The sequence below is a fragment of the Mesoplodon bidens genome, assembly GCF_964165515.1.
Source record: "Mesoplodon bidens genome assembly, contig: HAP1_SCAFFOLD_451, whole genome shotgun sequence".
Classification (NCBI taxonomy): Eukaryota; Metazoa; Chordata; class Mammalia; order Artiodactyla; family Ziphiidae; genus Mesoplodon; species Mesoplodon bidens.
Window position 1 is genome coordinate 188,120 of NW_027671878.1, and position 16,035 is coordinate 204,154.

General features: G+C 44.6%; 1 protein-coding gene across 1 annotated transcript in view; it reads right to left on the reverse strand.

Moving 5' to 3' along the window:
• LOC308610876 (uncharacterized protein) overlaps positions 1–16,035 on the reverse strand; it is a gene marked incomplete at its 5' end in the record, with an annotated part of 114,920 nt that overhangs the window by 64,265 nt on the left and 34,620 nt on the right. Inside the window, one exon of the mRNA XM_081259876.1 lies at positions 13,214–13,278. The remainder of the gene's footprint in view (positions 1–13,213; positions 13,279–16,035) is intronic.

Consider the following 16,035-nt stretch of genomic DNA (forward strand, 5'->3'; position numbering starts at 1 on the left):
GAGTTTGGGGATTTTGTCAAGGACATTTATGAGTTTATGAAAGAGCGGAGGGTACAAATAATCAAAGCCACACTTATTTTGTATTTCATAAAGTTATTGGGATTACATGTAAAATTTTCTTTGAAAGATGGGATATGTTCTATTAAACATCTGGATGTCACTGACTGTACAGACGCTTTTCAAATGTAGAGGTTTATAATAATAATAATAATAATAATGCATATTGAGCATTCATTAAATACCAGGCACTGTTTGAGTGCTTAAGACACACTAACTTATTTCATCCTAACATCAATCCACTGATCATTATCTCAATTTTAAAGACGTAGAAACCGAGGCACAGAAAAATTAAATACCTGTCCCAGTTAGTAAATGAAACAACAATAATCAAACTCAGGCTGTTTAACTCCAGTACGTTCACTCTTACCCACAACATTAATTCACTTTCTTAGGACCTCCTTAGAATAGAAAAATGGACAATCTTAAAAGTCAGAAAAAAAGAGACAAAATAGACTCAATGAAGTTTCTGATCAGAAAAGCAGCAATACAAAAGTGGTATTAAAAATATTCATGTGGTAATTAATGTAAAATAAATAATAGGAGAACCTAACTTTGGGTATTTGGGCTCATTCATTTATTAATGAATATTAATTGAGCTAGTTATCATCCTTTGTGATTAGGCTACATTAATGAACAAAGCATAAAGAAAATTCTGCCCCCTTGGACTTTCTAATGGATCCAGACACTAGTTACCTTGGCCCAAAGACCTGGCCTAGGAGGATAGCAAGGAGCCTACAGAGTGTTAGTTCAAAAAACAGTCAAATTTTTTTCTATCTAAAGGCTATGGCAGAGATAGAAGAATGAGAAAATCAGAAAGAGGGACTAGGTTTGGAGAGAAAAATGATTTTGAATAGCTATCTTTCAAGGAACAGCAAGACATCCATTTATGAATATTTAGAAGGCAATTAGCAATACAAAGTTGGGGCTTTAGTGAGAGTACATTACATGGATACCATAGCCATTTCCCACTGAGGTAATAGCCAATCCAATGGCAGGTTTTAGCTGGAGACATAAAATTCAATCAATAGTCTGATAGAGGAGAACCAGCACACAAAATACAGAAGTATGGTGAATTCCCAAAATAATGGAATGGGAAAAATCAAAAAGAAGCACTCAAACTAACAAACTGATTTGCTAAATATGTGAAAAGAGTAACAGGTAGTACATAGTCAACACAATTCCAGCAAAAAGATAAGAGTCATCTGTGAGGAGCAAAAAATCAAAGGCAATTGAGATTTTAAGGTAAATGAGACAGAAGAAAAACCTTTGAATTTGGAAATTATAAAGCCATTACTGATGTGGAAAATGAAATCTTGGTGCAATGTGGAATGAAAGCAGGGTGAAAAGAGAACATAAAGAGTTCGTATATGTCATTTGTTTTGCACATATAGTACAAGGAAGGGGAGGAGTAGACCATTAGGAAGAAGGGCATGCTTCATTTTGGTGGTAACTGCATCAAGAACACTACAGGATTTTGAAACCACAAATTAGCTGATGACTAGAGAAAACTTTACTTAGCTTTGGAAAAGCTGTGCTTCAAATAGCTTACGGATAGCCCAACTAATTCCTTAGTCTTTCCACTACTATATGCTCCTTCCAATAGAGTAATACAAACCTGTCACTTGTTTTTAATAATGCTTGCTCATTTCCCCAGCAGTTTTCTCTTAATCTACTATCTTTGACTTCCTTGCCTTAGCTTACAGTAACATTTTAATACAGGGACTATAACAATAATGCTGGACTCATTTATAATTCTATCTCTTCAAACACACTTTCTCACATGAAATGTTGTCAGGATTAATTAAAAAGAAAGTAAAGTGACAAATAAGAAAACCCTCTTTCAAAAAGATTTTTTAAAAGACCTTTGCTCTGAAAGGCAGATATGAATCACTGACAGCACACAGGTGGGTATTAGCTGGGTGTAATGAAGTTCTCACACTCTTTCACTCAAGCTTTGTTTCAGTCCAACTGTGCCCTCTACAGTCTTATCAAGTGAATGAAGGTGACTTTAGCTTGAAAGGAATCTGATAAGTCTCTGATACTCAGTCCACACTTTTCAGACAGGAAAGCAATATTTGATTCTTTATAAAAATTTCCGACCTATTTAATTTGGGGGAACTCTCTAAGATAAAAGGTAATTAAATTTAACAAGTGGATACATTTGCTTGGCTGTGTGACGACCACTGGAAAAGAAAATAAAGTTTTATATAGTCTAATTGTGTCCTTCGATACTGAAAACTATTATTAGTGACAATGTGGAATTTTACCTGAGCCCTCGAATCCTGGAAAACAGCAAAAGTTAAGATATCCCTCTGCCCTTTGTGTTGTGGAAAACAGCTTATTCCTAAGAACCACCACAGATGCCTCCTCTTGTTTACCTATGGCAATGCCAGACAAAGATATTCCAAATTGCCATTTTTTTGTCTCATAAATTATCATCTGAAGTGTTTATTCCTACTAATCAATTGGAACAAACTGCTTATTAATCAAACTGTAAAGTTTCACTCCTTCCTCCAGGCTCCAGAACTCGGACTCACTGTCAGACTGAGTCAACAGATAATCTCTCCTAAGAACAGGCTGACCTCAGGGTAAAATATTCTCTGATCTACCATCCACTCAAGCTACTCTTTTATCCCATTTGCCCACACCCTACCCTTAATACCCTTGTTACTTCCTCTCAAGAGAAGAAAAACCCCTTTTGATTAACCACTGAGAGGCTTGCAGATCTTAGGGTCACAGCATTCTCCCTAATACGATAGTTCTCCTCCCCCAATTGCAATAGGCCCCTCCTCGCACTTACCCTTTTGAGTAAAGTTTCTCCTTACTACGCTGCTATTGTTTGGGTTTTTTTAGTTGACATTGGCAACTGATAGAAGAAGTAAATATTGCTGCAGCTGGATGGATATATGTGGTAATGGGAGATTGAAAACTCTAAAATTTTTATTTGATTTTTATTGGAGTATAGTTCTTTTACAATGTTGTGTTAATTTCTTGCTGTACAGCAAAGTGAATCAGTCATACATATACATATATCTGCTCTTTTTTAGATTTCCTTCCCATTTAGGTCACCACAGAGCACTGAGTAGAGTTCCCTGTGATATACAGTAGGTTCTCATTAGTTACCTATTTTATACATAGTAGTTATATATGTCAGTCCCAATCTCCCAATTCATCCCACCCACCCCTTCCCCCCTTGGTAACCGTAAGGTTGTTCTCTACATCTGTGACTCTATTTCTGCTTTGCAAGTAAGTTCATCTCTACCATTTTTCTAGATTCCACACATAAATGGTACTGTACAATATTTGTCTTTCTCTGTCTGACTTACTTCACTCTGTATGACAATCTCTAGCTCCAACCACATCTCTGCAAATGGCACTATTTCATTCCTTTTTATGGCTGAGGAATATTCCATTGTATATATGTACCACATCTTCTTTATCCATTCTTCTGTTGATGGACATTTAGGTTCCTTCCACGTGCTGGCTATTATAAATAGTGCTGCAGTGAACATTGGGGTGCATTCATCCTTTCGAATTATGGTTTTCTTTGGATATATGCCTAGGAGTGGGATTGCTAGGTCATATGGTAGCTCTATCTTTAGTTTTTTAAGGAATCTCCATACTGTTCTCCATAGTGGCTGTACCAATTTACAGTTTCACCAACAGTGTTGGAGGGTACCCTTTTCTCCACACCCTCTCCAGCATTTATTGTCTGTAGATTTTTTGATGATGGCCATTCTGACTGGTATGAGGTGATACTTCACTGTCATTTTGATTTGCATTTCTCTAATGATTAGTGATGTTGAGCATCTTTTCATGTGTTTCTTGGCCACCTGTATGTCTTCTTTGGAGAAATGTCTATTTAGGTCTTCCACCCATTTTTTGATTGGGTTGTTTGTCTTTTTGATATTGAGCTGAATGAGCTGTTTGTGTATTTTGGAGATTAATCCCTTGTCAGTTGCTTTGTTTGAAAATATTTTCTCCCATTCTGAGGGTTGTCTTTTCATTTTGTTTATGGTTTCCTTTGCTGTGCAAAAGCTTCTAAGTTTCATTAGGTCCCATTTATTTATTTTTGTTTTTATTTTCATTACTCTAGGCGGTGGGTCGAAAAAGATCTTGCTGTGGAAAACTGTAAATATTAAATGATTTGGTTCATTCAGTGAATTATGAGTGTTAATGAATACATTAAACAGTCCACAAAGAGAGAGTCCTTTAAGCATCTGCTGTGTGCTAGGGTTTCCTCTACTAGGCCACAATTAGAAAAATCTGTTTGCTCAAAAAGCACATAGGTCAGTACAGAAGACTAACATAAAAAAACATCATGAGATGCATTGATAGAAATGTACACAAAGTGCTATGTTTACATTTGATAAAGTCATTTACTATGAGTGCCTAGGGTCTATGGCAGGAAAATGATGTGACCAGAAAAGTTTTAGAGTAAAGGTGATATCTGAGAAGACCATCAAAGAATAAACACGACTCTGTCAGATGAACAAACTGTGAAGAATCTGTATTTGGCATTGGGAACAAAGTGATCACAAAAACCCCAAGTAATACCATGGTTCCTCTGGAGAGCAAAAGTAGTTGGAACTGACTCAACTGTAGCTCACATATGTAAGACAACTGAAGGGGAGCTGGAAAGATGAGCAGATACAAAGCAGCACAGCCTTTTACAACTATGAAAGTTGGGGACTGCACAACTCCAGTGGGTACCATTCATAATAATGTCAATGTGAATGACACAAGCTGGAGTTGTGTACAGCCCTGAGCAAGACCTCTGAGCAGGTACCAAATTAGTAGAGTATTTTTATGCCAAGTGTATAAGTTAGGATGCTTTTGGTAGCAAAAAAATGGAAACCCAATCTGTCTGTCTTCAACTTTAAGAGGATTTTGGAAAGAACATCAGGGCTCATATAACAGAGGAGGACCCTATGGGGCCTTCCTAGGATAGACCCCTCCCCCATATCCTCTACTTTAGCTCCTCTCTGAAGTACAGAGATAACAGTATTTTATGCACATTTCCTGCTTTACAGATGCTAAAACTCCCACCAAATGGAAGGTTAACTACTTAATGACCATGAGCACATAGCCCCCAGGCCTACTGGAGCCAAAGAATTGATGACGTTAACCCCTGTGACACTGTCCTGAAACCTCACCATCAACCAAACAGAGAACTGTGCACAAGCTGATCACATACCCTGGGACTCCCCTCCCTCACCTTGCCTTTAAAAACACTTTGCTGAAACCCATCAGGAAAATGAGGCTTTTTGAGTACTAGCTGTCCCGGACTCTTTGTATGGTGCCTTACAATAAAACACGGCACTTTATTTCACCACAACCCAGTGTCAGTAGATTGGGTTTATTGCACGTGGATAAGTGGACCCAAGTCTGCTTCAGTGACACTCACAATACTGCTATGGGGCTTTTGCACAGCAATGGAAACCATAAACAAGATGAAAAAACAACCCTCAGAATGGGAGAAAATATGTGCAAATGAAGCAACTGACAAAGGATTAATCTCTAAAATTTGCAAGCAGCTCACACAGCTCAATATCAAAAAAACAAACAAACCAATCCAAAAATGGGCGTAAGGCCTAAATAGACATTTCTCCAAAGAAGACATACAGATTGCCAACAAACACATGAAACGATGCTCAGCATCACTAATCATTAGAGAAATGCAAATCAAAGCTACAATGAGGTATCACCTCACACCGGTCAGAATGGCCATCATCAAAAAATCTACAGACAATAAATGCTGGAGAGGGTGTGGAGAAAAGGGAACCCTCCTACACTGTTGGTGGGACTGTAAATTGGTATAGCCACTATGGAGAACAGTATGGAGGTTCCTTAAAAAACTAAAAAAGAGAACTACCATACCACCCAGCAATCTCACTACTGGGCATATACACTGAGAAAGCCATAATTCAAAAAGAGTCATGGACCACAATGTTCATTGCAGCTGTATTTACAATAGCCACGACATGGAAGCAACCTAAGTGTCCATCAACAGATGAATGGATAAAGAAGATGTGGCACATATATACAATGGAATATTACTCAGCCATAGAAAGAAACGAAATTGAGTTATTTGTAGTGAGGTGGATGGACCTAGAGTCTGTCATACAGAGTGAAGGAAGTCAGAAAGAGAAAAACAAATACTGTATGCTAACACATATATATGGAATCTAAAAAAAAAGAGAAAGGTTCCGATAAACCAAGGAGCAGGACAGGAATAAACACACAGATGTGGAGAATGGACTTGAGGACACAAGGAAGGGGGAAGGTTAGGCTGGGACGCTGTGAGAGAGTAGCATGGACATATATACACTACCAAATACAGAATAATAGAGAGCTAGTGGGAAGCGGCCGCATAGCACAGGGAGATCAGCTCGGTGCTTGGTGACCGCCTGGAGGGCTGGGATAGGGAGGGTGGGAGGGAGACGCAAGAGGGAGGGGATATGGGGATATATGTATACATACAGCTGATTCACTCTGTTATACAGCAGAAACTAACACACCATTGTAAAGCAATTATACTCCGAAAAAGATATTTAAAAAAAAGAAAAAGAAAATAATGGAGGGTTTGTAAAGAAAAGGGAAAAGCCAAAAAGTGCTGCATATAATTGAGGATTTCTGCATTAGGAATTCTGCAGCACTGTGAACTACAAGAAAATTGAGTAGGGGGATGAAGATTTAAGAATGTTCAACTTTTTATGAATTTAATTCCTTTTTTCACCTTTTTTTATGAGTAATGGTTAAAATTTGAATTCCTTTATAAATTACTTTTGGGTGATTAACTGTGTTTTTTAAAATGCATCTCTGTACAAAGACTCTCTCAAATTTATTATGGTGGCCTAAATAAATTAATACATCTTGAAGGTCTTAGTGGTAAATCACCATGTTTAATTCCAAGAGAATTTAAAAGGTAAAGAAAAATTAGTTTCAAAAATATTTTCAACAAGTTGACATTTATGAAAATTTTTGAAAGATGAGCAGCTATGGGCATACCACCTTATTTTAGCTGATGAACTAATGAATATAGACTTCACACATTTTCAAAGTACTGAACTGCCTTTTCTTCTATAGCAATCCGCAACATATACCAGGTTCAAAAATACCAATAATCTTAAATCATGATTTCTTCCCTAAAATCCCCTTTCTACTCATTTATAAATCCTCCTTAATATTAATTTTTTCCTATCATATTTCTCAGCCTTGATTATTTCACGTATTTGATGTACAAATGTATTGAACACTTACAATATGTACAAGGTACTTTTTTTTAAAGCTACATGTTAGTTGACTCTTTCGTGCTTGGCACTGGAAGATACACTGTTGGAAGATTCAGCCCCTGCACTCAATTTCTCACAGGTTCAAGAAGATTCAGACAAGTAAATCCACAATTCAACACCCTACTATAAAAGGTATGAGAAAGGGTTGCCCAGGGGGTTTTGATTGTAAAGAGCAGGAGAAACTATCTTTTCCTGGGTATGGGAGGATTCCTAGAGATGTTACCTGAGAAAAGGAAGATGAGAAGAAATTGCTAGGTGAATAAGGGATACTTTTTAGCTTTTATTTCTATTCAATTCTCACAAAAAAAGAAAAAGTCAAAAAAAATAAATGAAGGTATGTGACTCTCAGAGCTCCTTAGGCTCTTTGGTATCTATATTTGTAGCTGGAGATACATGTGCCACAATTATGTTCTAAGTTAAGGGAGTCTGCGTGTGTCATGCATCAAGCATGTAGCACAAGCTCATGTTAATAAAAATAGCCAGTCAGGCATAATCAAGGTAGAAGAGCAACAACTCACTACATATTTACCGATACCTTTCCTCTAGTCTCCTCTCCTGTGTTCCTTTCACCCACCCAAATGTTTTGGTGTCTAAACTTTCCTCTCAAGACAATGGAGTCCACAGCATGGCCATCACAAGTTTGAGTGTTGAACAATAGGTGAGATCCCTAGTGAATAATTACACCCAGTTGGAGAAGACTAAACAGTGCTTGGAGCCAGGTGAGAGAAATAGCGTTTGGCTTATCTGCTCTGAAATAATATCTGAAAGACTCAATCCATAAAGTTTCCATATGGTTGAAAGCAAGTTGAAGAGTGAACACTGGGTCTTAAGTGTGTGTGTGTGTGTGTGTGTGTGTGTGTGTGTGTGTGTGTGTGTGTGTGTGTGTGTGTGTGTGTGTGTGTGTGTGTGTGTGTGTGTGTGTGTGTGTGTGTGTGTGTGTGTGTGTGTGTGTGTGTGTGTGTGTGTGTGTGTGTGTGTGTTTTGATTCATCAAATGTTAGGGAGAAACATTTTATGACAGAAAGAGCACTGGCCCCAGAGGCATGGGTTTAAAGTTCTGTATCTGTCACTCTCTTGACAGGAGGCTTTTTAAAAAGCTCTTGTAATGACTCACTTAATGTTTTTTTACATATGAAAAAGAATGAGCCTTTTTCAAACTTAAAAGTTTGATGATTTCATGGTCACTTTTAGTCGCAGCTTTTTAAGATTCCCCATCTAAATAAACTCTTAGGCTCCATGACGTGTGCCCAACCTAGACATGCCGAAGGGGCTTTGAAATCCTGGCCTGCTTTCAGCCAACTTTATGCATTTATATCAGCTGATTTGTTACTTGATAAAAATGTTCAGGATAATGCAGTCACTTTTTAAGTGTTGTAGAAAAGACCACTTCAGAAACAGATTACAACAGCCATGATAATGGACCAGAGTCCTGAGGCATGGAGCTGAGAATTCCATCTCCCCCTGCATGAGAGAGGCAGGTTGTTACCCTCTACAGAATCTAAGTTGGGGATTTGCTCCCTAACCCCCAACTCTGGCTAACAGCTTCCCAGCAGCCTACCATCTGTGAATGAATCTGGACCTGCAGATTTATAGTCTCAGTTGGTACCGTGTCTTAGGATGTGGAGGACAGCTCGCTTATTATTCCCTAATGCTGCTTCTTCTCAATCTTAAGAGCTAACTCAAGATTTAGTGAATAATCTATACACACGTTACATGAGCTACTCAGATTCCCTCCCACATCGTGTCTTCCAGACTGAGGAGTTCTTCCAACTGCCTATTCTCAAACCCCCAACCTCACCCACACCTTCAGCTGAGGAGCTGCTTCCTCAGCTGCAATGGAAGGGGGAGGCTTCTGGAAGCCTTCCAGTGCCAAACGATGCAGGGGACATGGGTTCGTGCCCCGGACCGGGAGGATCCCACATGCCGCGGATCGGCTGGGCCCTTGAGCCATGGCTGCTGAGCCTGCACGTCCGGAGCCTGAGCTCCGAAGCAGGAGAGGAGACAACAGTGAGAGGCGCGCACACAGAAAAAAAAAAAAAAACACAGGAAAGCATTGGGGCAGTAAGACGGGCAGTGGACATGAACAGGCCCTTCATACAAAAACAGAAAGACACCAGTCTGAAAAGACCACAGAATGAAGGACTCCAACTACGTGACATTCTCGAAAGGGCAAAAATACACAGACAGTAACAAGACCAGCAGCTGTCGGGGGCTTGGGGGCACTGGTAGGATGTTCTGGTAGGGCACTGGTAGGGAAGGTGGCCCCCAGGGATGTTTCAGGCAGTGAAATGGTTCTGGGTGGCACTGCAGTGGTGGCTGCAGGTCATCACACCTGTCCAAACCTGAACAGTAGGACACAGAGAGTGAGCCTTGATATAAACTACAGACTCCAGGGGAGAATTAGGTGTCAATGCCGATCCATCACTGAGATGACGCGCCACACAGGCCACAGACGTTACCAAGGGAGGGAACCCAGAGGGACGGGTATAGGAAAGCGCTGTCTGCTCGATTCTGAGTCTCCTGTAACCCTAAAGCTGCGCTAAAGACTGTCCACCAATTAAAAAGAAGAAACGGCTCTAAGCACGTGACAATACTCTCAACCTCATTCACGATTCAGAAAAACCCCAAGGGAACATCCATACTGCTTACCGGGGCCTAGGATGAGCGGGAACACGCCGCGGCCTCGCCCCTTCCTGTCGGGCATCGCGCTGGAGCCCAGAGTCCCCCTGACTTGACCCACCGCACCCCACCCCGCGTTTCATGCCGTCCACAGTCTCTACACATGACATCTTTTGATCAGATGACTCACTGTCCCAATTACAAGGTTTCAGTTTCTGCACAGGAAGAAACCAAAACCAGCACAGAGGGGAGGCTCTTCAGTCAAACTCAGGGTCTGCCTGCCTTCACGTCCCGCTCTTCCTGACGGGAGGCCCACATCCTAAGGAAGGAGGTCCTTACCAGCACCTCAGGAGCCTCATCCAGTCCACCTCACGCTGCTCTGAGAGCCTCGCCAACCTCTGCAGCTACCCAAGTCCTGGGCACTTGAGGGCCGTCCCCCTTCCCCGAGTCACTGAGCCACGTGCTCTGACAATGCATTTAAAACCAGGCTCTCGGACTTCCCTGGTCGCACACTGGTTAACAATCCGCCTGCCAATGGTGGGCACACGGGTTCGAACACTGGTCCGGTAAGATGCCACATGCTGCGGAGCAACTAAGCCCGTGCACCACAACTACTGAGCCCGCGCTCTAGAGCCTGCGTGCCACAACTACTGAGCCCACGACCCGCAACTACTGAGGCCCGCATGCCTAGAAGCTGTGCTCCACAATAAGAGAAGCCACCGCAATGAGAAGCCCGCGCACTGCCACGAAGAGTAGCCCCCGCTCGCCGCAACTAGAGAACAAAGCCCGCGCGCAACAACAGAGACCCAACGCAGCCGAAACTGAATAAGTTAAATACTAAACAAATAAAAAATTAAAATGAATGAATAAATAAATAAATAAAAGCAGGCTCTGCTTTGTCAGCACTCTGGAGTTCCCTATGTATCGACGGGCAGGATTCCCGAGCTCTCCTGTAATTATGTCTGTGAAGTGCCTTTCCCGAGGAGCACAGAAGCTCCTGGAAGCAGAGAATTGCTTCTTAAGATCACATGCAGAAACTGAAGACATTTGATGCTTATGTCAAAGATAAAAGACACAACACTAGATGGTGTGAAGGGTCCTCGAGGCCAAGAGCCAGGCAAGCAGGACACTTCCTCTGGGGACCCTTCCATCAGCAGAGAAGAAAATGTCCGTGGCCAGAACTGGCACTCAATTCGCTTTGAGCTGAGCAGCACCCGTGTAATTACACAGGCTCCCCAAAGAGTAATTACTCCCACATTTAAGAAAGGAGATGGCTTTTCAGGCAGGGAAGGCAAGTACAGTCTTCCCAGCTGGATGCACTGTGTGTGCTGATGGTCACGATGGAGCTGGGCCCCAGAGCTCTGCTCTCCCCTCAACCCCCCAACCTCACCCTCACCCTCAGCTGAGGAGCTGCTTCTCTGAGAACACAGAAGCCATCGGAGGGCTTCCCCACCTGCAACCCTGCTCAGCCATCCCCTCCCCACTCCAGGACCACGGGAGCAGCTCTCCCCTCCCCCACACGCATCTACTGGATCATTCCCACTGTTATTTCTCCCATCACAACACAACACAACACAACACAACATCCTCCCCGGACCTCAGCTCCTACCCCAGCTACTGTCCAGTTGCTATTTTCCCCGTCACAGCAAAATGTCTTGAAAAAGTTGGGACCAGAACAAACCCAGTTCTCCCACTCCTCTCCCTTAAGCCTCTCCGATCAGGATTTTACCCCACAGATCCATCCAAACACATCATCGGCGAGTTAGGACCTCCCCCCAGTGCTGGGCTAGATGGTTATTGGCTCCGCGGAACGGCAACCTCGTTTGTCCAGTCACCCAGGGAACCTCTAAAGTGCTTCCCACATGCAGACAAAACGCTGTGATTAATATTTTAGGAGAAATACTCAGCGTGGAGAATACACTTGAGCTGCTGGAGGAAAGAGGTAGCGGCACAGAAAAGAAGTTTCTGTAACTACAGAAATGAACAGATAAGCTGTTTTTAATGGTAGCAAGTATGGGATGAAGGAGAACGAATAAAAACCATTCAGAATACGACATTAACAAGCCTCACACTACAACGTGGTAACAGAGGATGGAGAAGGACTTTAGAATGAACTCATTTTTCTGGGCAGGTGACAGGCTGGATGATGCAACGATGAGCCGCCAGAGACAACAGGACAAGGCAAGGGGCAGGGGAGCTGTAAATAATCATTTCTGGATCTACTGGATCTAGTCATCCGAGGTGCCCTTTGGACAAACTCCATAGAGATGCTGGCAAGTGGCTGGACAGAGGCATCTGTCTGGTCCAGGTGGGAGAACTGACAGAGCTGGAGGTGAAAAGCACCAGAGGGTGAGATCAGACGGGGTGGAGAGTCATGGACCAAGGGAGAAACGACAACACACACAGAGGGCGGAAGACAGAGTCAGTCAGGAAGACAGCAAGAGGTGATCTGTCACAGAAACCAACAGCGCAGACTCTGCAGGTGGCAAGGCGACAGTGGTCTGAGGTGACGACTGGCAAATCTCCACTGCTTTGTATGCTGGATGCCAAGTCACCTCAACCGGATCAGGTTCCGTGGAGGGGCAGAACCAAGACCGCAGGCTGCACGATACAATTCAGCTGGGAAACAAGAATCTTTGCCAGAGACCTCACTGCATGGTGTGTAGCGCGACCCTCTGAGATTGTAAGAGACAAAGAGCGCAGTTTACTGGAAGGGTGACAAGGCTGTTCTTCCAGATGATCCTCATTGCATCCCTCGACTGAGCACTGAAAACAATGTACCTATGTGACAACGGTGTTCTACTGAACAGACAACTTATATGCACTCAGTGCTCCCTGGACAGCACGCTCTCGGCTTACAGGAAGCACAAGGAAGGCACCAACGTCAACACGTTAGGGGCTGTCTCTCAGGAAGGCTCGTGGCCTACAGCGGGATCCTCAGGGAAACCTTTTAACGCTCGAGAACAAAAGTGATTTGGCAGGACCATATAAGTCAAGCAAGGGATGGTGTTCTGCCACAAATGTCAAGAACACGAGCCTTGTACTGTGGCTCTAAGAGGATCCTGGGATCTACACGTAGAACTTGCCAGAAACACTTGGTGCTGACCTGCTCCTCTACGCTTTGTCTAACCACATCTTTTACCTACTCCTACTTTCCCATTTTAACTTTTGAACTATGCGCCTCCCAAGGTGTTATCACAAAAGAACAGCAGCAGGTAAATACGTAAACAGCAAACTCACCAGAGGCTGACTCATTTTCCGCTGCTCTTGGAACAACGTGCAGGACTGTGACAGTGGAGGCGGACCTGGAGAAGGAAAACGCAGGCAGTGAAGCTACGACTGAAGCGGCTCGGGGTGCACGAGCACCCGCCCCGCGCTCCACAAGAGACACCTGTGGGAGACCCGTCCTGTCACCTTCAGAAGGGCCTGTGAGAATAAGGAGGGAGCAACCACCCTCAGGTCTGTAACTCCCACGTGACTCTGGTACCTGAGGGGATACTTTATTTTTCCGTAGCGAATGTACATTGAATCCTATTAAAATAAACCTCCGTCATTAAATATGAAATTAAAAAACGCTTATAGTTTATCTCTTCTCAGTCTGTTAACAACTTAGGTCAGAACATCCACAGGATACCCAGAATAAAGGGACACACTCAGGTGCGTTTCAGTCTTGCAATGATTTGTACAAACTTTACAAACTTAAGTGCGACGCTCGAAAACATCTTTTATTAAAGCTGACTTTAAGTGGACAGAACACCTGCCCTAGGAGTTTGGAGTCCTGTGAGCGACCCCACGTGCACACCCGGTGAGGGTCTAGGACAAGTCATCTCCCTTCTCAGGCCCCATCGCTTCCTTCCTCACCCGAGGCAGCAGGACAGAAGCCCTGCAGACTCATCCTGCACCGATTACACTGGGCGACTCCACAGGGCACAACCCAGGGGGGCGGCGGACGCTTACAGTAGACAACCAAGGTGCTGACGCGCCTTGAGACACACGTGCGAGATGCCGAGACGGCGACAGGAGGGGGAGGAGGAGGAGGAGGATCGGGGTTGGACGGAGGGGAAGACGCGGCACGTCCCGGCCGAGCCTGTGGACCCTGCTCCCCCAGGACACCCGGAGCTCACAAGTCCCAGGGGAGCCCCATCCGGAGCAGCCAGCCCTGTCCTCCAGCCCGGCCCCTCCACCTCCGGGAAGCGGTCAAACCCTCCAGGTGGCTCTACCGCGGGGCCCGGGGCGGACTACCCCAAGCCCTGCTCTTCAAGGGCCGCAGGCTCCACAACCAACTACAGGCCTGCAGACGCAACACCTACCCCGTCGGGACTCGCTCACCGGCCCCGGGCTCCCGAGGCTCCGGTCCGGGGGCTGCTCCTCGGGCGCGCTCCTCTCTCGGGGTCCCTCCGCTCCGCCTCCCGAGACCACTGGGCCAGAGAAGCCGGCTCTGGGCCCACGTCCCTCCCGGGACCTCGCTTGGCCCCGCGCTGCACATGGTCGGGCACTGCACCGCTGCCGGCCGCCCGGCCACTCCGGCCCAAACGCGGGCTCCGCGGTCGAGCTCGGAGGTCACAGTTCCAGCCTCCGCCCGGCCCACGCGAACCCTCGCCCACACAGCCCGCTCCCGCGGGCTGCCGGCCGTCCCGGACAGCGTACCGCCCCGCAGGCCCCCGAAATGCTCGCCCGCAAGAGGCCAAGACGGGGGAACGACGGCCAGCGACGACCTGGGCACGCACAGGAAGCGAGGGCGGGGCGGCGACGGTGCGCGTGCGCCAACACGCACAAATCATGAGGCGCACCTGCGCAGGCGGACGCCCGAAGTCCGCCTGCCAAAGCCCGCCAGGAGCACGAGACAAGTACCCGGACTCCAGAAGCCTCCCAGAAGTCTCCGTGCCGTCAAGATAGTGAGCGTATGAAATGTCTCCTTCTCATCTGGCGCTCAAGTGCTGCTGTGCTGCGAGGCTGTGCCGCCTGGACCAGGGACTCCATTGCCCATTTGTCTTCACTCCTGTTAGGGATCAAGGAAAGGTGTGGCCTCAAGTGGGGGCTGTGTGATGGTCTCCAGGCTCCCTGGTCCTTTCCCGGCCCTGGGACATTTCGGGTTACATCTGAGATTCCCCCACCACCAGGAGAGGGGAAGGAGGGTATCATGTTCGCTTAACTGAAACGCTACAACTTTCATTCAAATCCTAGAATACAATAAATGCCCAGCCATGACACAAACTAATATTGCCCACGGAAGGAAAAGAAAATAGAAACTGTAGCTGTTTAGATTACACAACCAACGCATTAAAAACTGTACGAAAATCAGAACGTACACACAAACCGAAAACAGAAAACAGATACCTGGGATCTTACCTCTTAAAGAGGATACTGTTTATGTTAGGTAAAAATATCATTTTTCAAAAATGGAATCAGAAGGGTAATGATTTATCACTATTTATCACTGGGGGTGAAATAATATAACTGTGTTCTTGGCCAACTGTTCCTTAAAAGCTGCTAGGGGAAAAGGTAAAAATAAAATCTCCATGGACTTCCCTGGTGGTCCAGTGGTGAAGACTCCTAGTTTCCACTGCAGGGGGCACGTGTTTGACTCCTGGTTGGGGAACTAAGATCCCGCACGCTGTGCAGCACAGTCTCATTAATTAATTAATTAACGAACACACAAAATAAAAATAAAAAATCTCTCGCCAACCGAGAAAATCCTCTCCACAAATGTAGAGAGAAAGAAAACGGTTTTACTGTTGAATAACCATTAAACCAGACTGTGCTGTGCACCCACAGGTGAACCACTAATGTTTGTGCAAATGAAATCAACCTCACCTTTTTTTTTTATAGCTCAGCAGATAAAATCTGTTGCATACAGGTTCTCAAGATAAACGGGAACTTGCCTCATGGGAATAGACTTGACACCACCATAAAAATGGCATACATTCTTTCAGAGTACATCCTAAATTCACCTGGTCATCTCGGTGGTTGTCCATGCTAGTTAATACCCTTTATCCAAAGGAGAAAGACAACTTCTCCTATCTCTAGGACAAGCACGTACTTATAGCTCAGAGGAAAGTGCC